Consider the following 21,717-nt stretch of genomic DNA (forward strand, 5'->3'; position numbering starts at 1 on the left):
GATCCAAAATATAAGAGTGTGGATGATCTTTGTCTTGGTCTCCAGTGACACATCCTTACACTTGGTGATCTTTCACATTTTGAAATTAAACGAAAGAGCATCACCCTGAAGAGCCACTTTCTATTACAGTGAGGGGTTGCCGTATTTCTTTATTTCTAAACAATCTGGCCAGAATTCTCTTGTTAGCTCGACTAGAATAAAACTATTAAATTAATCAACACATACATACATAAATCCCACTTATTCAATGGGTCCACTCTATTTGGGATGATCAATATAATTCTAGTTGGTCTACATATTTGGTTTTGGAAAAAGAAGACTATAAATAACTAACAAAATGCATAGTACAAGTGTATGGCACAATACATTGTTGGTGTTTTATTTATAGCCTCACACATTTTGTGTAGTTTGAGTGACTTGCATAGACTTTACTTGGCTGAGATAAATGATCTATTTATTTAGCACTAACCAACTGTTCCTTCCAGCTTTTGAAATTCAGAGATTCCTCACCTCTCTGCTGAGTGTTCTATTCCTCTCTTTCGTAGTTGTTTATTGCTATTGATTTGTTTGTTTGGTTGCTAGTACACATGCAGTAAAGAACACAGCATATACACATTTATGATTTCATGCAAGTGAAATTTACTTTATTCTTTCTATTAAAATGCCTCAGAGTGAGTTATTGAGACTCTAAGTGCCAGTTAATGAGAAAGTGGTGGGCTCTGGAGACCTTGGAGGTATTCTCGTCCAAGGATCTCTGTACTCCTACTGTGTAGCAAAAGAAAATTGTACCAGAAATTCAAAACTTTCCAACATACATATGTCATGTTTGGTGTATAATAAAAAGCAAATAAAGTCTATATTATAATATCAAACCTAAGAAATCATAATTAATGCCAGAACATTAAACCACAAATGCATATTTTAATTATCAAGCTTTCATCTAACTCCAAAAGCAATTCAATGTCCAGCTTACATGAATTTCCTTAGAAAGGAAGGGATAGAACTTGGGTACCACAACATGGAACATGGAACCAAAAGTCGTAACATGAATAAATTGCTCCTGCAGTGATATGGCATGACTCTGGGGATCACCATGGACAAGGGGTCTTCCAGACCATTATCCAAAACCAGTTTAGACTATTTGGGTTGAATGTCATTCAAAGGCTGCAAACGAAGAACCTATTTAGACATTGTTTCCAGAGGAGAATCCCATATAAAACGTGCTCTGCTTACTACATAGAGAAAGTAACAGCTGGCCCTATGATGCATACATTTAATGCTGGCTGCAAGAGAGGGAAATTAGAAATGTGGGGCCATTCCTTCAGTCATGCTGAAAGGCCAGCTTCATCAGGTTCTTCCTGCAGCTGTCACTACAACAGCCATTTACAACAAGCTGCACCAGAGAAAGATGTAGTAAGAAGAGGGGCTATCCCAACAGCCCTACAAACTTTCCTCTTCTTTCTCCTCAACCTTTTAATTTTTTGTATCATGTCTTTGGTTGTGGCCAGAAAAAATCTTCAATTTTAAAATTGTAACTGTGCAATCTATGTGTCACAAGTCCATTGCATGCATTACGTGGGAGCTGGTACAACTCAATGGGTTGGACGACTTGGCTGCAGAGCCAGGACTTGCAGGTTTGAACCCCCACTGTGTCTCCCAGGAGAGAAATCAGCTGAGATCACACAGAACAATTGATGAGTTTCTGTGCTTTGCCACCTGTATGGTTTAGGCAAACTGTATGGCCCCAAAGCAGGACACTAGAAGTTTTGCCACAAGTCTACATGGCCTTGATTGCACCATTAAGTAATTACAGTGGTGCCCGTTCCGGATTAACCCTCGCTATGGGAAACATCGCACAACGAAACGAAAAAACCCATTGAAACGCATTAAACTTGGTTTAATCCGTTCCAATGGGCCCCGAAACTCACCGTTGAGCGATGCTTCCCTATGGCCGGCAGCCATTTTCGCGCCCTCCCCTCGCTTAGCGAGGGCGCGAAAATGCTGCGCGTGCCCATTTCGGGGCTTTCAGCGGCCATTTTGGAGCCGCCGAACAGCTGATCCGCGGGTCGCAAAGCGAAGGTCAGTAAGCAAATCACTTACCGACCTTCGCTATGCGATTTTCGGCCATAGAGGCCATCGCTTTGCGATCGCATTAGCGATCGCAAAAATGTCCTCGCTATACAGATTGGTCGTTCTACGGTGCGCTCGCTAAGCGAGGCACCACTGTATATGTAATATGTAACTTACTAAAAAGGGACGTGGTAGCGTTGTGGGTTAAACCGCATAAGCCTCTGTGCTGCAGGGTCGGAAGACCAGCAGTCATAAGATCGAATACACGCGACAGAATGAGCTCCCGTCGCTTGTCCCAGCTCCTGCCAACCTAGCAGTTCAAAAACATGGAAAATGCAAGTAGATAAATGGATACCACCATGGTGGGAAGGTAATGGTGTTCCGTGTCTAGTTGGCAGGCCACATGACCATGAAAATGGTCTCCGGACAAACGCTGGCTCTATGGCTTGGAAACGGGGATGAGCACCGCACCCTAGAGTTGGACACAACTGGACTATTAAATGTCAAGGGGAACCTTTACCTTTACCTACCCTGCTAATTTTTTTTACTAGGAGTGAAATAAAAATATTTTAAATCAAGAAATAAATGACACAATGTTGCCCATTTTTTTCTAGAAGCATGCTGAACAAAGCTTGCATTCAGATAATTTATGCTACAGCTTAGATCACTATCTTCCTTTCTTCTCGTAGAGCATTACATCTGATAGGTCTCAAGTCCTGCTGTTATTTCTTCCAGGAATCTTCGTTGTGGCCCTTGATTTCTGTTTGCCTTCCACTGGCTTGCCCTGTAAGACACAAGCACAGATAAAAGGGGATAAAGCTATTTACTCAATCCATAAAATAAATGCCTTAAGTTATTAATAGCAGAATTTAAGCCAAGAGCCACATTGTCCTTCTTTCCCACTACATTCCCCTTCTTGATAGTGAAAAATACCAGTGGTTTGCCTCTTCTAAGCAGTATCTCTGAAAAACAGTACCAACATTTAATAGAAGAGATTTTAAAGCTTAGCATATTTAATGGCAGCACTCTCTTGTTTTCTCCCTGTGGCACTCCCATCTGCACAGCCTCTTTTTCCTTTTCAGTCTGGAGATACATGACACAACATTAATATACATCAAGGCCTGTGTTATTGGTTTACATGCCCTCTTTGGCCACTTGAGGCATTTATTAGTCTTCAGCTAATGTATATGAGGGTTTCTCTCTTTCAAACATTAATTAAGAAAACATTCCCAATGGGATATAAATGTTACAATGGACAGGGTTATACTGTATTTAAACATTGGTACAAATCTGTGCAGGGATTTTCTGTATTAGCAAAATGCAATGTTTTAATTTAACTGCATTTATTTAAAAAAAAATCACCATTCAGCTGAGTTTCCAGAGTGGCTTATAAAAACAAGGTCTAAGACATGGACTACAGTCCTCTGGTCCAGATAGGCAGGGTATAAATCAAATAAAAAAAATTTAATATGTTAAAATGAAATGTAAAAGCCAGGTAAAATAAAAGCATATTTGGATGGCTGTAAGAAAGAAGTAGAGACTGAAGGCAGACCATTCACTTCACAAGAGGAAAAGGAACTGTTAATGGATGAGATGGGGGGGAAATCCTGGAAGTGTCTTTTTAAACAGAATGGAAGTAGAAAACCTGGGAAAGGAACAGCCAATAGAGAGTGCTGTTTTGGCAAGAAATGAGGGAGGTATAAAGGGAGGAGAACTGAGGTGTGAGGTAGATGAGTGGTGGCTGGGCTGAGAAGGAGGAAGAGAAAGGAAAAGTTGAGTTAGTAGAGATTGTCAAAGAAGATCCCTGGACAGGGAAATGAGTATCCTTAAAAGTACCTAGGGAAGTGGATGAAAGAGAATTGAAGGAAAGACAAGTTTGTAAACCTCCGTACTGGGGAGAGACAGATGGAAGGGAGGCACGAAAGAGAAAGATTTCAAAGAGAAGCAAACAACAGGAAAGTTAGAACATGTCTCAACTCCCCTGGGAGCAGTTGTGGAATAACTCAGTTTCAAAGCCCAGAAAGATACCAGGAAGAAAGTATGGGATCCAATGTGGGATGAGCGTTTTACCCTTAAGTGCATATAAGCTTGTGAATAACCTTTCTACTCCTCTAGTTAGTGATATGTTGTTAGTTAGTTGTTTGGTTGAACCTTCAATTAGAGAGAAGAAGAATGTGGCAGTAGACTTATGGAACTCTAAAAATGATGCATTGGACCTGAGTTTTGTTAAAGGAGAAAAATAAATGTTACCTATTATTTCAAATAAATCTTTTAAACCAAAAGTTGAGTCCTTGCCTGTTGATAAAAAAAGAAGAATCTAGTAAAAAAAGATGGCGGGAGCTGATGTGAACCTCACACTGGCATTGAAAAAAGATGACCTCAGTAAATGATGTGGTTGACGTAGGAACAGGTGTTTTTGAGGTGTAGATTTAATGTTCCAACAAGGGCTGGAAGCCAGGGAAGTATTTTCATCATTCATGTGATATGTGTTCACTTACTGCTTTCTTACCCAGTTTATGTAGGCAAAGCACAGTGCTTAGGGACAGGACCTGAAGAAGCTGACACAATGCAGCGCCATTCTTGCAACCCAGTATTAATGATGTTATATTGCGATCCAAACTCAAAGATCAGCCAGCTGTAGTAGATTTGGAGTGGGCCAAGTGCCTGCTCTGCAGATGGAGCTGTGGTTGAAACGACATGAATGCAAAAAGCAGTGCTATGTGCTCTTGCATTAGGACCTTCTCACCTGGATTTAGTAACAGAAGGTCAATACATGTGTGCAAGAGGGACAAAGGAAGGGAAATGTAGAGGTAGGTTGTATGTGTACCCATCTTTTTGTTTTACAGCTATGAAGGTTTTGTCTCTCAGACTTGGATCCTTGTACAAGACAAAGACTTTGGAAGGTGGAGCTGTCTTGAGATTTAGATCCTGAGTCATTTGGATTAGAGAGACTTCTGGGGAACTCTATTTTCTGCACGCGACTCCTGCTCTGGCACCTAGAGTGTCACGGAACCCATGGGGCCTGTGAATTATTTTGCAGCATCCAACTTGGGGTGAGTTTATAGGATTTTGTGATTTCATTTAAAATTTCAAATCTTTGCAAAATTTATTCAGTTTGCATCACTCATCTAGAATATAACCCCACAGAACCAAGAGAATAGTATACACTTCTCTGTTAAACTGCATGGATCTGAGCAGCATGCTTTGGGTTATACACTTAAAAAACATTTAAATAAATAAATATTCAATAAATATTGTGCTGCTATTCATCTCCTAGAAATGGATGGAGAAAGGTGGGTCTCAGGCTTACCTCGAGTTCTGTTGTCAGCAGTGTGTTGGCCCCCGGTCTGATAGCAGCGGCCTGGCTGACCCCCTCTCCTGTCATGGTGACTCCATATGGGGGTGGGAAAGGATGCTGGGGCATGCTTAGAGGCTCACACAGTTTGGGGGAGGGTTGTGTGTGTGTGTGTGTGAATCAGCTGTTTATGATTTGTAGTTAAGTTTTGGGGGACAGAAGACTTATACATGGATTTTGAGCTACGCAGAGGTCTGGCGCCCCTAACCCCAGTGTTGTTCAATGGAGAAGTGTATTTGTACAACCTCCCCTGCACTGCTGATTGCAGATCTCTCAGCATAACTAGGTTTTCTGGGTGAGATGAGCCTGCAGAGGAGCTAAAAAAGGGGGATGGAGAAGGGGAGCAGCAGGAGAGGAATGCTATATTCAAATCCCTGTCAGCCTAGACACAGAACACTACGCCACTAGAAAGCCAGGCCACAGTTTGGCTACCCCTAATTCTCAACATCCTTAGCTGGGAAGGGGCTTGAATTCAGCACAACTTCTGGTGTCTTACTGGGTCATGTCAGCCAGCCCTGAGCCATTTGGCTAGTTAGGGCTGCACCTTTAATTTGTAAATAAACTCCTTTTTGAGTAAAAGGATGTTGCACAATGGTAAAATATGTATTTTTTTCCTCCTAAAATTTACTAGATTCCAGTCCTTGCACATCCAGAAAGGGTTGGGACTAGGTTCTGATCCGATACCCTTGTGAACCACTACAAGATGAATGTAGACAATACTAAGCAATACTACATAAAAGACAGATTTATTTTCTGTAATTTTGATCCTATCTTTCTCCCCTCTAGGATCCAGGATGACGTGTAACATACATACTTGTAACACACATTTATCATGTTTTAGATCTTATTAAAACATGATATACTGCAGTTGATCCTATTCTAATGTGGGTTTTATTCTCAAATAGCTATGCACTGGATGAAATTCTAGAATTGGTGGCAAGATTTGTTTTGTATCAGATGTAACACTTCTTCTTTTTCACTATCTCACATCTCTATAATTACATCATCTTCCCCTTTGCATTTTCTCCTTTGCCACTTTCTCACTTCCCAATGTATATCATGAAAAACCCCTGACTTTGCTCTTCGCAGCCTCTTCATACCTATCTAACAGTCAGAACAATTTATCTTACGCCTAAAATTCACAACTGCTATTGAATTATATAGCAAACAATGATTTATAGTGGGGGGTAGAAGTGAAGGAGGGGGTCATACAATTCAGATAATATTTTGTGTCAACTGTAAATTGTTATTACATAGGATTAAAAAAAACCACCTAGTAAACTGCCATATTTTCAGCTCTGTGCTATCTCCCATTTGACTTGTAAATAAATCTAAAAAGCATTAGGGATATATAATGAAAAAGGTCTTCCTTTAATTATTCAGTAGATATAACTTCAGATTATATCTGCAGTCACAAAGTGCTTGTTAATCAAAACAATAAATCCAGGGGCCTGTATGCTAATTCTGGCAATGTTATTCTGGTCTTCAGGACATTTTGAGAATGTTTTTGCAATAAACAAAAATCATTTAGCATTCATTATTTTCAATCAGTGCAATCCAGAATGGGACCAGGTGGTAGATATGTTTCTTCATCCAAAGCCTGGCCGTTTTATGCATATTTTCTATTCATTTATCTGGGATTCTGGATTTTCCCTTCAGTTGTCAAGAATGTGAGAAAATTCCCACACCAAATCTAAGCCATGAGATGAAATTGCATGCATCTGATAAAACAGGCAATGGTGCACAAAAACTCAATTATAATAAACTTGTTAGGCTTTACAGTGCTTTTTCTTCTTTTGTTGATAATAGCTACCTCTTTGAAAAATCTGAAATTGCACTATGTTTCTTCCTAATTACAATCTATGATTTGAGACAGCCTGTCCTTAGATTGTTTGCTGACCTCCAGAATAACAAACAAAGCTATTTGACCTCAGCATACTGTTTCAAAGCAGAGTGTGCAAGATATAGTTTTACAGGAAGTATTGCGGAATGAGACAATTCTCTCAAGGTGTCCACTGTTCAGTGCATTATAGCAACAAAGTGTAATGCACGGCAATTCTGTCTGGGAAAAAAATGGTCAGATCCTCAGTTGCATTTATGACACAGATTCTGTGAAATGGTGAAAGGACATGGTGAAGATAATGATGATGCCTTTCTCTCATCTGATGCTGCACACCAGTACAACAATGGATGCTTCCCACGTTATTGTCCTAAATGTAGCACATGCATCACTAAAGGGACAATGAATATATCTTAAGAGATTTTACATGAATGTTTAACTAAAGCAGATCCTGGTATACATAACACCCTGCACAAATGTACCTATTTTATCCTTAGCAAATCCGATAGCATGATCCCTATAGCATGTAGCTCCTTTCATGTAAAAATATTTAAAATGTTATATTTAAATATTTAAAACCTACTAATATTCTGGAGCTTCATGTGCAAGTAGTACAGTAATACATTGTGAACATACAAATAATGTCTATGTTTTACTGTTTTAAAATTCCTACACTTACATGAGAAAATTTCTGGGCTGGTAGGAATCACTTTGAAAGCCACTGGATTTTGTAGTTTTGTAGTTTTTCTTCAAGGAGGTAAGCTGCCTATCCAACCATTAGGCAAGCTGAAGCACCTCCTCAGATGACTGGCTGTGGGTATGTGAGGGGTAGTGATGGCAGGGTGAAGAAGGCAAGTTACTTGCTGCCACGTGCCAGTTCCACCACCACCACTTGCTTGCTGCCACCTCTTGGTTTAAGACAGCTTAATTCTACATGAAAACTCAAATATTTTAGGACATCAAACCTGCCCCATCACACATGCTGCTTTCTTTTTATACAGTAATAGCATTTAACATATGATAGATTACCTACCCAATAGCTTTTTTGGTAGGACATACTCATTATAGAACATCATGGGGTTAACTCTGATTTTACTGTAACATGGTTATTGAGGAACATTTTCCTCATCGGTAAACTGGTAATTAATGTTTAGCAGTACTCCTGTCTCCCTATGCACTGTGATTTTTCTCTGTACAAGAGGGTGATCAGATGGGCATCTCGCTTGATATTTGGTTTGCTTTTTCATGTGGTTTTGGTTCAAATCCAATTATGGCAATTGCCATGTGTTTTGAATAATTTTTCTACCTTAAAAAGCTTTCGGTTTATAAACACGCGTCTGATGTTTACAACACAGTCTATCTGTAGAGTTATGCACATATCTGTACAGTGTAATATCCTCTTTGATACGCAATGGCTCTTTTTATTAAGAAGCCATTTTTCCTACTTAGAAATGTATTTCTGAAACAAAAGGCAGGGCTACTGCGTTGTCTTTGCACAGATAATTTTGCTCCGGCGTTACTAAGGAGAAAAATGGACCAATTTCATTTTTAACCACATACCTACCATTTAATTAACAAAACGAAACAATAAGCTTGACCCAACGATCAGCCGGGTCTAGATTCCCGCAGCTGTTTTAACACTTTTTACCAAAAATCCCTCTGAAAGCAGTTGTTTTTCTTTACTACGTTTCCAAACTCAATCCTTCAGTGGCTTTAATCCGCAGAGTGCATTGGCAACAAAACAGAAAATGCAGGACACTTTTGCTAACGTAAAATAAAATGCTTCGATTAGAGTTTATCGCGGTATTTTAAAGAGTCAATGCGCGGAGAATCTCGAGGTGGAAGCCAACCAGAGCGCCAATCGGTCATGCCCCTTGACGCAGCAACCCACCCGTGGGGAAAATCTTTAAAAAGCCTCCTCCGGCAACGGCGGAGAAAAACCACAATTCCCAGAATGCTTTGCAGACCAGCGCAGTACGGATCAATTCGCGAAGTTTGCCTCGTAAGTAAACGTGGGGACAACGGCGTTTCTAAGATACGGCCGCCCGCCGGAATGATAGAAGACGCTGTCCTCCAATCTCCTAATCGGCCGCTCCCAGGCGACCCAATCGCGTTTCACTGTATCGGCCGGGTGGGCGGCCGCTGATGAGGGGACGAGCTGAAAAGCGAGCGCTGCGATGGAGGGCAAAGGAACCGGAGGGGGCTGGTTGGGGAGCGGGGGAGGCGGCGCGTCCTGCGGGGACTGCAGCTGAGGCGACGAGGTCGGCGGCGGCGGCGGTGGCAGCGACCACGGCCGGGAGGCGGTTAATCCTGCAGGGACGGAGTCGAGGGCTGGCCGGTCCGCGAGTGGCCCTCTGAGGAAGCGGAGACCCTCACGGACGGACTGAGCGGCGCCGCCGCCTCCGCCGCGGTCTCGTCCTTTTCCCCCTCCCCGTCAGCCGCCCCGCCCGCCGGCTTGCGCTCTTCCAGGCTCCCTGCTCGAGGCTCCGCCGAGTCCGGCCCGGCCCCGCAGTCACCATAGAGACGGCAGCGACGACTACGGCGGCCGCGGCCGCCAACCCCGCGGACTCGCCAGCCATGGACAGAAGCCGGCTGCCCGGCTTTGCCGGGAGAAACCGGAGGGCGCCGCGATAATATTTTCATCCCCTCCTCCTCCTGTCCTCTAGCCTTCACCCTTCGGAGGAGCCCGAGATTAAAGAGCCAGCCCGACGTCGGCCCCTTTTGGAGGGGGGGGGGAGGAGGAGGAGGAAAGGGGCGCCGACCGCGTTCCAGGTGAGACCCCCCCTCTCCCCTCAGGGCCGGGAGGCTTGGGGGACAGGCTGGGACTGAGTGGGCAGGCCTTTCGTGGGGGTTTATCGTTTTGTGTTGTTTTGTGTGGGTGTGTGTGGGGGTGAGAGACAGAGGAGCCTTGTCCTCTTCCCCCGGGTATAAAGACCCCGAAAGAGCCGGAATGAGGGGCGGGGGGGGAAAGGCCGTTTCGCCTGCGGTGGGGGCGGCGCAAGGGTTGCTGAGGATGCTTTGGCCATCCGTGGGGGTTGACGGGGCCCTTCTCGCCTCGTCGCCATCCTTCTGGGGCGGGAGCCTCCTCGGGATGCGTCTGTGGATCGGAGAGGGAGGGAGCCATGGCAGAGAGGGGGGCGAGTGGCGGCACCCCCCGCGGCTCCTGGAATCGGAGGCTAGCAGGGTAACCTTCACGGTGATTGTTAGTAGCCGCTCATAATCTCATTCCCCCGGGTTACCATTCGGGTTTTACTTGGAAGGATAGAAGGGGGCGGGGATGCTGCAACAATAAAGCTTCGCGCCTGGCACAGGGAGCAGGGCTGGCCAGCCCTTTTATTTCGATCGTCTTCCTGTCCGGCGGCTGTGCAGTGGTCGCTGTTTTTGCTCCTGTGTATTTGATAATGATGATCGGATCGTGGAAGTTGGGTAACTTGTACCGATGAAATTGCGATGCTACAGCAGCTTATGAGCAGTAGATGTTGCTATAAAAACATTATTTTTATTTTGCGAAGTGCGCCTGTAAGATCTGTTTATCTAAGGTCACTGGACTGACTGATCCAGCTTTTGCATTCGTTGGTGGGAACCTAGGAAGGCTGGGATATTAAGCTGCCTGACTTGTAAATCTGTTAATGTTGATGCTTCTACACTTCTTTTATTCATACAAATATGCTCTATCAGGGAGACAGATGGAGTCTGTGGCTAAACATTGCTGCTGCTATCAGCATTTGCATGAAGATATGAATACAGATACATAGACTTGCTTTAAGAAGAGACAGGTCTGGTCCTATGCCAGGGATTTTAGCTGCCTACAATGGGAATAGAGAGGATCTCTTGGATGGCTGTTTCTTTAAAAGTATTTTTAAACATTGCTTTTTGACATTCTTCAACAAATCAGGAGGATAGTGATTAGTAATTCCCGTCTGCAATGATGTGTATCATAGCACCAACCAATAGGAAGACGTTTAGCAATGTGGATAAAATTTATGTTTACAAGAGGAAGATTTTGTATTTCAGACCTTCTTAGATGCGTCAGACAAGTCGTTTTAAGAATATTATGTGCAGATTGAGTTGATTTTTAAAAACTTTTATTTGATAGCGTTCAAAGGGTGTCTTGTAGCTGAAGATGATCTCATGAATAGGTATATAAGGTCATAGCCTTACTGATTTGAGGGGTGTGGCTTATAGTGAACAATGAGTCCTTCAGTGACTTTGCTTTAGCTTGTCAGAGACAGTTTGAATCCACCAGTTGTGTATTGCTGCACTGCCTTCAGTTGTAGTTTTTACAAATCCTTACTCTGTAGGCAATGTTTTAACTCTGCTTTCCTTAGTGAAATTTGAAAATCAGTTGGTGGGAAGCTGAGGCTTGGTTATTGTCACACATTTTTAAATAAAAATTATGTTAATACTGATTCATAATAACATAAATCAAGAGAGAGTGAAATTTAGCATTATTTGAGCAGACTTCTGCTGTCACAATAGAATTATTTACCCACAGCGTGATCATGAGTACCATATACTCTTAAGGAGGCCCACAGCTGTCCAGAAGACATGTGCAGGGCATGCAAGTAGCTGCAGTGGGAATGGGGAATCTGTTCCATTAATAGGGGGAGTTTTATTGTGAAGGGATAAGACTGGATATGACCCATACATTTTTCAACTTAGTATGGTCTTGACATTTATTCACAAGTAGAATCCATTTAATGAACTCCCCATTTATAGGATTTTATAGAACAATTCCACATTAGGGAAAATGAAATTAAGAAATTCTTTATTTGAGAGGACATGTTACTCAAAACAACAGCAACAAACATCTATGGCATTAAAGGTCCTCAGAAGAGGAGAATGAGAATGTTTTGAACATTTGTTGACTTTGCTATCATTGTCTTGTATAACTATATGCATTGGTGCTGTATTTGAAGAATTAGTCATTCACTAAAGTCTAGTATATATTTTATTTATAGTATTTGTTTACTGTAAAATCTGATGTTTCCAGGATGGTTACTGTAAAATTTTAAAATTGTAAATATTAAAATGAGGAAAAGTATCAAAGCAGAATAATTATCCACAAAATAAAACCAACAACAGAATAACTTTAAAATATCAAAGATAAAGACTTTAAAATATCAAAGATAAAGTGTATGTGCTCTCTCTCTCTCTCTCTCTCTCTCTCTCTCTCTCTCTCTCTCTCTTACTCTCACTCTCACATACACACACACAAGCCACCCATATGGTTATGATAAGAATTTTATGTGTATGTGAAGAGAGGCTTTGTTAACACTACAGAAGTTAAGCCAGACAACACTTCACCTTTGCTTGTATGGCTTCATCACTTGTATACATTGCAGTAGTCAGAAGTTGTGGCTATTCATGAGTTGCTCAGGTCCTATAAAGAAGAGACTGGGGCTGATGCAAAATATTCTCTGCCATGTTGGACAAACTTGTTCAGATATTTAATTTGTAAGCTACAGTATGTTGGTGCATGAGCAGCCAATAATTTAAGTCCCCAAATAAAGAAGGCTCTCTTGTGAACATAAATGTTATGGATGGCTACAATTACATTTTGTGGTTGTGTTTACATATTTTCAGGACAACGTACCCTCTAATTTTCAGCCCAGCTGGGGGGACTCCACCTCTCTTGCATGCGACTTCCACCCTGTGTGTTCACATGTCTACACCCCCTCCACACACAAGGTTCTGTTGTGACCGGAACCAAACATGATTGCTGCATGGGGAAGGAAGAGAGCAGTGCAAAGGGAGGTGGACTCACGTGGGGGGCTTAGAGGGAACCTTGTTTCCAGTTTTTTTAAAAAACCGTTTTTTAACATTTGTGAGACTGAGGGCCTGTCTAGACTGACATAAAGATCAGTATATGGATCTCTGTTGGTATAGTTTAGTTCAAACTAAATGACAGTGTCCACACATGTTTCTACTTAGATCGATCCATCCTCCTTCTTTAAGAGCTGTCATGCACCTTTCTGGCACAGTACTAGGGCATGCATTCTTTTTGGTACAATTCAGTGTGATCCTAATTATCTTGTTATGTAGCCAAATGAAACTGTAGGTTGTGTTATCAGCCTTGTGATGTAATAGGCAGACTGTGACATTAAAAGGAGACACCCCCTCCTCTATTTTTGTCTTCTATTTTTGAATATTTGCTTAACTGACACAGCATAATTCTTGCACCATGCATTGCACTTTCAGTTTCCCACTTAATTTCACACACCCTTCCAAAAAAGAAAAGCCACTGCAACTGTCTGAATGATGGCCATGAGAAAAGGTGGGAAAGGGGTCTATGTCAACTCCATGAGCTCCACCCTCACAATTAAGTCTAGCTTCAGCAGAGCCCCAGCTGAGGAAAAAGGTAAGAAAAAAGGGGGTTACCTCCCATCCCCAAAACTTCACCCTACTTTCCCCCTTGTGCCAGTACTGCTGCCATGAGCTTGCCCCACCACTGCTGTTGCCTCCTTTTGTTGTTGTTTAGTCATTAAGTCGTGTCTGTCTCTTCGTGACCCCATGGACTAGAGCACGCCAGGCGCTTCTGTCTTTCACTGCCTCCCAGAGTTGAGTCAAATTCATGTTGGTAGCTTCGATGACACTGTCCAACCATCTCATCCTCTGTCATCCCCTTCTCCTCTTGCCTTCACACTTTCCCAACATCAGTGTCTTTTCCAGGGAGTCTTCTCATGAGATGGCCAAAGTATTGGAGCCTCAGCTTCAGGATCTTTCCTTCCAGTGAGCACTCAGGATTGATTTTCTTCAAAATGGATAGTTTTCTTCTCTTTGCAGTCCAGAAGACGCTCAAGAGTTCTCTCCAGCATCACAATTCAAAAGCATCAATTTGGTGGTCAGCCTTTTTTATGGTCCAGCTCTTGCTTCCATACATCGCTACTGGAAAAACCATAGCTTTGACTATGTGCATCTTTGTCAGCAAGGTGATGTCTCTGCTTTTTAAGATGCTGTCTAGGTTTGTCATCACTTTTCCTCCTCAGAAGCAGGTGTCTTTTAATTTCTTGACTGCTGTCACCATCTGCAGTAATCATGGAACCCAAGAAAGTAAAATCTTTCACTGACTCCATATATTCTCCTTCTATTTGCCAGGAGGTGATGGGATCAGTGGCCATGATCTTGGTTTTTTTTTTACATTGAGCTTCAGATCACTTTTTGTGCTCTCCTCTTTCTCCCTCATTATGAGGTTCTTTAATTCCTCCTTACTTTCTGCCATCAGAGTGGTATCACCTGCAATATTGGAGGTTTTTGATATTTTTCTGGCAGTCTTAATTCCGGCTTGGGTTCTTCTAGTCCTGACTTTTGCATGATGTATTCTGCATATGACTTAATAAGCAGGGGGACAATATACAAACTTGTTATACAGTGGACCCTTGACTTACAGACGGCTTGACTTACAGACTTTTTGAGTTACAGACTTCTCTGGCCGCAAAATTTAGGTTTGACTTGTAGACTGAGATTTGACTTACAGACCAGAAAAAAACCAAAATGGAACAAAAACGGCCTGTTACGGGATTAATCGGTTTTCAATGCACTGTAGGTCAATGGAGACTTGACTTACAGACTTTTTGACTTGAGAACCGCCTTCCAATACGGATTAAGTTCTCAAGTCAAGACCCCACTGTACTCCTTTTCCAATTTTGAACTAGTTGTTCCATATCCAGTTCTAACTCTTGCTTCCTGTTCCATATATAGATTTCTCAGGAGATAGATAAGGTGGTCAGGCACCCCCATTTCTTTAAGAACTTGCTATAGTTTGCTGTGGTCCACACAATCAAAAGCTTTTGCGTATGTAGACTGATCTTTTCCAATCCTCTGGCCACTGCTGAGTTTTCCAAACTTACTGGCATATAGTGTGTAGCACCTTAACAGCGTCTTTTAGGATTTTAAATAGTTCAACTGGAATGCCATCACCTCCACTGGCCTTGTTGTTAGCCAGGCGTTCTAAGGCCCACTTGACTTCACTCTTCAGGATGTCTGTTTCAAGGTCAACAACCACACTATGGTTGTTTGGGACATCCAAATCTTTCTGGTATAATTCCTCTGTGTATTCTTGCCCCCTCTTCTTGATTTCTTCTGCTTCTGTGAGGTCCCTACCGTATTTGTTGTTTATCATGTCCATCTTTATTCTTTTAATATTACTCCAATTTTCTTGAACAGATCTCTGGTTTTTCCCTTTTTATTCTTTTCCTCCATTTCTTTACACTGTTCATGTAAGAAGGCCATCTTGTCTCTCCTTGCTATTCTTTGGCAGTCTCATTCAATTTTCTTTAACTTCCCCTATCTTCCTTACATTTTGGACAGCCACTTTGCTTTCTTGCATTTCCTTTTCTTCGGGATGGTTTTTATTGCTGCCTCCTGTATAATGTTACGGGCCTCTGTCCATAGTTCTTCAGACACTCTGTCCACCAAATCTAATTCCTTAAATATGTTCTTCACTTCCACTGTGTATTCATAAGGAATTTGGTTTAGATTGTATCCGACTAGCCCAGTGGTTTTTCCTACTTTCTTCAGTTGGAGCTTAAATTTTGCTATAAGATGCTGATGATCGGAGCCAGAGTTGCCTCTTGTGTTGTTGGAAAAGAGTGTTTGTGATGACCAGCTTGTTCTGTTGACAAGACTCTATTAGCCTTTGCCCTGTTTCATGTTGAACTCCAAGGCCAAACTTTCCTGTTGTTCCTTTTATCTCTTGACTCCTTGCTTTAGTATTCCAGTCCCCTACAATGACAAGAACATCTTTCTTTGTTGTCAGTTCTAGAAGGTGTTGTAAGTCTTCATAGAATAGTCAGTTTCATCCTCTTCAGCATGGGTGGTTAGTGCATATACTTGGATTACTGTGATGTTGAAAAGTCTGCCTTGAATTCTTATTGAAATCATTCTGTCATTTTTGAGATTGTATCCCAGTACAGCTTTTCCCACTCTTTTGTTGACTATGAGGGCTACTCCATTTCTTCTATCGGATTTTTGCCCACAGTAGTAGATATGATAATTGTCTGAATGGAATTCGCCCATTCCCGTCCATTTTAGTTCACTGATGCCCATGCTGTCAATGTTTATTCTTGCCATCTCCTGTTTGACCACATCCAAGGTTCCCAAGGTTCCTAGATCTCACATTCCAGATTCCTATGCAGTATTTTTCTTTGCAGCATTGGACTTTCCTTTCACTTCCAGGCGCGTCTGCAGCTGAGCGCCCATTCGGCTTTGGCCTAACCACTTCATTAGCTCTGGAGCTACTTGTACTTGTTCTCCGCTCTTCCTCAGTAGCACGTTGGACACCGTCCAACCTGAGGGGCTCATCTTCCAGCATCATGTCTTTTAGCTTTTTCTTTCTGTCCATGGAGTTTTGTTGGCAAAGATACTGCCAGTTCCTGCTCCAGGTGGATCGTGTTTAGTCAGAACTCTCCACTATGACCTGTCCGTCTTGGGTGTCCCTGCATGGCATAGCCCATAGCTTTTCTGAATTATTCCAGCCCCTTCGCCATGACAAGGCAGCAATCAATGAAGGGGTACCTCCTTACTTGTGAGTAAACTAGTAATCAAAATACTTGTATGGACACTTGTATGGAGAATTAGGTTCTCCAGTGTGAATTGAAAGATAGTATAAGTGAAAGATAAACTGAAGATAAGAACCTTTTAAATGCAAACCAGATTGCTCCAAATTTGCCTGTCTGAACAGGCCTTCATGAGTCTTGTCTTGTGTGTAGAAGGTTATTCTAATATGGGAAGTGGAAGAAATGGCTATAAATATTGATATGTTCCAAATTTTTTAAAAAAATCATTTTAGACCATCAAGGGTGTATTTTAATTTAGCAATTATTTGTTCATCTCTTGAAAATTAGAAAAGAGTACTTGACCAGGCTGATGTGTAAAGGCCTTTAGGGGTCTTTGGAAGAGAGACTGAAAAAGTAAAAAGCATATCGAAAACTTGGGAAGTACTGCATTGCTTTCCTGGGCTAAATATTTTTGGGGTAGGTGGGATATGATACTTAGTCTTAAAGAAGAATGTGCTATCTTCTAACCTGGTGAACATACAACTTTCACAAGATGAGATTGGTCTGGTCATTAGCATGTAGCATTTCTTATACTTTAGAACTGACAGAGTACAAGAATGGTTGCATCTTCATTTAGCATAAATGATCTCAACTGGCAACATACAAACAATATTTGTTTAGTATATCAGATTAAATAAGGGTTATTTTCTGTACTATAGCTTATTCAGAATTGTTGCTGAATTCCTATTGTCTAGTTTTGGTTGTGTGTATTTGTATCTCTGACCTGACTAAAAAGCCATCTGATTTATTGTGATCTGCTTATTCTCAGTATGAATTATATTAAGTAGTGTCAATCTGCTGAAAGAGCAGATTCTTCCTGCAACTTCCTTATACAGTACCTTCCAAGTATTTTCTGGAGGGTGAGAGGACCCTTTGAAGCAGATTTGTAGACTTCTCACTGAGAAGAAAAGGAAAGAAAGATCCCACTACATGAATGTAACCCACTAGTCATATAACTCTTTAAAATATTAGCTCAGAATTTATTTTTATAGAAGATAAAATGTATTATATTGATTTATTCTTTCATTTTCTGAGGGGAAACTTAATCTAGAACATCTTGAAAATATAAGAATATTGTTCTTATAGTGAACTTGAGGGACTGATGAAGAATTTCCCTTTAAATTATAACAATTTTTTGTATTGAGTAATATTTGACTCTTGATCAAGAACATTATATTGCTTGTGTCTTACATGATAATATTGGGCATGATTCCATTGATCTTAGGCTTATTGTTTGGAAATCTGTCTTGTTAAATGTTCTGCTAGTGCACTTATATTGATCTAAGCAAAAAATTAACACACTGGATTTTAGTACTGTACTTTTCTTTTAAATGCTGTTCTGTAGCATGGATCCTGAGATGTCATAGCATGTCATAGAATGCTGCTACTGCTGAAGTGTGGAACATTGCTGGAGGAGGCAGAATTTTTCACTAGTTCCTCTGTCCCCAGACTCTGTTGCATAAAGTTTAGGGATCCTCTAGAGTAGTGCAGGACAGTACAGAGAAATGAATGAATCAGCAAAAAAAAACCCTGACTCTTCATCCTCAGCCAGCCGTTCTGTGAACAGGAGAAGTCTTGCCATTTGTGGAAGAGCAGCTCTGGATTGAAGCCTGACAGTCTAGCTTCTTGGGTTGTGGAAAGAACTGAGTCTTGGCTCTATTCAGATACATGAATATTTACACCAAGTTCATGTGATTTAATTACATTATTGGACAATGGAAAATAATTTAACATAAGTACAGTACAGTGACTTGCAGACTGAGATTTGATTTACAGACCAGAAAAAAACCAAAATGGAACAAAAACGGCCTGTTATGGGATTAATCGGTTTTCAATGCACTGTAGGTCAATGGAGACTTGACTTACAGACTTTTTGACTTGAGAACCGCCTTCCAATACAGATTAAGTTCTCAAGTCAAGACCCCACTGTATACTTATTAGCAAATGGGATAGGGTACACACATGTATCCACTTGCACTATGTGATGTGCTAGTGTAACTTGTAAAACACTAAAATGGCAAATAGTTGTAGTGTTAGAAACAGTACTGATGCCTAAATATTAGTGTCAGATAAAATGGTGGAATTGAAAGAACTACGTGGCTAGTTGCATGTACCCCAAAAGGTGCTTTGCACTTATGTTTCTTAAACAACAGCTTTCTGTGCTTGATGGAAAACTGTTTGATGGGTAAGTTTCGAAAAGCTATTTCGGTGCAGCATGGGACCTGTGGTACTCAGAGAAAGAAACATGAGAGATTCCTTTGTTCATTTGTAAGACCTTACACTTACCTTTCATAGTTTTGAGATTCTCTTGTGTATTTTTGACACTCACTATATGTAAAAAATGTTTGAGTTAGCTGGCAAGTAATGAATTGTTCATTATGCATATAGGCAAGTGCTACAGCCTCTTTCCTAATAGATTAAAGTGATATTTCTCACAGAAACATTACAGGCTCTTGCTTTAAGCTTGTTGTTCTTCTCTCTCATGTAAAACTTTGGGATATCTTCATTCTCCACTTGCTATTGAATACTAAGAATACTGGGAGAATTATATATACAAATATCTACTGTAGTGGTTGATAGGATACAGTATTTAGTTTGGGTGTAAATGCACTAGGTACTACTGACATTTGAAATCATGGCTATAAATAGTATCTGCAGCTCTTTCACACTCCTCTCTGTAGAGGTCAAGCAAAGTCAGTCCAAGATGAAAAAAATTATTATTGAGACTCTGCAATCTTGCTTTATTTTCTGTGTGTGACTTCAGTAAATAATGACTTTATTTTGTCTCTTTGCGAGCAAGCAAGAGCCTTAGAGAGTGACTCCAAAGCACAGTAAGTGCAGAAATACTGTTCATTGTAAAATAATTAACACAAATCTCACATTTATCAAAATAAACCAATACAAAAGCATTTCTTTATTACAATTTTAAATAGTGCTGTTAGTAACCAAAGTTCTGTGTGTGGTATATTGGCAAATTCTTCCTCTTCCTCTATTACTAGAGACTGAGTGGGGTCATAATGGCCTTGGTAAATTAAAAATGTAAAATCCAGCAGATATTTCTGATAAGAGGTCTATATCCTCCTTTATGCCCCTCCCTCTGCTTACAAACATAGGCAGAGTTTCTGATAAAAGATGTTTATTCCTAATGTGCAAGTCATTTATTAGATGGCTACTTGGACTGCTTAAGAAAGAACATTCATCAAAATATGTTTTAATTATAAATGTCTATTTTGTTTTTATTGTAATGTAGCTTGAGAAACCGTTATCCTTTAAAGATGTTCTATAAGTATAATAATATGAGAACTCCTACTTGGGAAAATAGAGATGCTGTTGAAGTTTTGTTATTGATTTAGTAGAAGAATGCACACCTTGAAGAACATCAACCAACATCATGGTCTCTTAATGTTGTGAGCGCGCTGAAGCCTCTATTATCTCAGGCCTTCAGGAGGTGCTCGCTCTTCTTCACAGGTTGTTGCCACCAATATCAATTCAGTCCCAATTATTTACTGAGATGTGTTGCCTTGAAACTTAAACTTGTTTATTTGATCAGTAATATAAAATAAATAAATCACAAGTTGCTAATCAATTTCTCTTACTCACTGAACTCACTGACACACAGAACCCTACTCTCACTGACTTTCTGGCTCACTCTCCACAGACGCCCAGAAACTCTAAACTCTCCTACTTCATACACCCCCCTTTATATCCAAGCCCCTCCCCCTTTAGCACCACCTTCCGTTCACTCATTGGCTCCTTTTCCACTGCTCAGCTGTGACGGCCAGGTGAGGGCAGGGCTGAACGCTACATACCTCCCCCCTTAACAAGTTGTTTCATGGGGGAAAAGCTATAGTTTTTTTTCCCCAAGTTTATTGTATTAGCTAAAAGCCGTCACAATTGTTTAAAATACAGATATGGTCAATTAAAATCATGATAAAACCACAGACATATAAAATAATAAGAGACCCCTCATATCTGAGAATCTCCCACACAATTGATAGAAAAGCTATAGTGCTTTACCCTCATGAACAACGAGGAACTTTACAATATTACACCCTCCCAACATTACGTTCACACTTACCACAACATTACACTCAAACTTACCACATTTGAACATAAACAATAATTCAATATCTTACCTGCATGTTATACATTAACTTTGCAATCCAGTTACTAGTTCCATTACATACTTCAACACTTCAGTTGTCTATACAGGTGCATACTTAATAACATACCATAACATTTAAAATACTTACATATAATTTCTTTTGAATACACAGCATATAACATTTAACAATGTGTACATGAACATTTTATTGCTTTCACCATTATACTAGAGTCCTTTTATTTCTTATTTAGTCTTCGGGTCTTCTTGAGAGGGCATCTGCAGCACCATTTTGAGTCCCTTTAATTACGCGTACTTCGAAATCAAAGTCCTGAAGAATCAAGGCCCATCTCATCAGTTTGCTGTTGTTGGCTTTTATGGTCCCTAACCATAATAATGGGGAATGGACAGTACACAGGACAAAATGTCTCCCCCATATATATGGCTTGAGTTTCTGTTTTGGCTTCTAGGGGTTTGATTCTACCTCCCCCTACTATATGGCCTAAATATTTCAGTTTGGGGCTACCCAGCTGGCATTTGCTAGCTTTTGCTGTTAGCCCAGCTGCTTTCACTCTCTGCAGCACTGTCTCCAGGTGATACAGGTGATCTTTCCAGGTATGACTAAAGATCCCTATATCATCAATGTAAGCCACGGTGAAGTCACTAAGCCCTTGCAGCGTTTGGTCCATGAGTCTCTGAAATGTTGCTGTTGAGTTTCTCAGTCCAAAACTCAGGACACGGAACTCATATAAACCAAAAGGGCTACAAAAGGCTGTCTTCTCCTGATCTTTGG

At 40.9% G+C, this 21,717-nt stretch overlaps 1 protein-coding gene across 2 annotated transcripts in view; it reads left to right on the forward strand.

The window, feature by feature from the left end:
- Positions 1–9,818: 9,818 nt before the first annotated feature.
- The window catches only part of TTBK2 (tau tubulin kinase 2), a 92,762-nt gene continuing 80,863 nt past the window's right edge, over positions 9,819–21,717 (forward strand). For both annotated transcript variants that reach the window (XM_072986214.2, XM_072986215.2), the window contains exon 1: positions 9,819–10,037. The gene's annotated coding sequence lies outside the window, so the exon portion shown is untranslated. The remainder of the gene's footprint in view (positions 10,038–21,717) is intronic.

The sequence above is a fragment of the Pogona vitticeps genome, chromosome 1 (assembly GCF_051106095.1).
Source record: "Pogona vitticeps strain Pit_001003342236 chromosome 1, PviZW2.1, whole genome shotgun sequence".
NCBI classification, from domain to species: domain Eukaryota; kingdom Metazoa; phylum Chordata; class Lepidosauria; order Squamata; family Agamidae; genus Pogona; species Pogona vitticeps.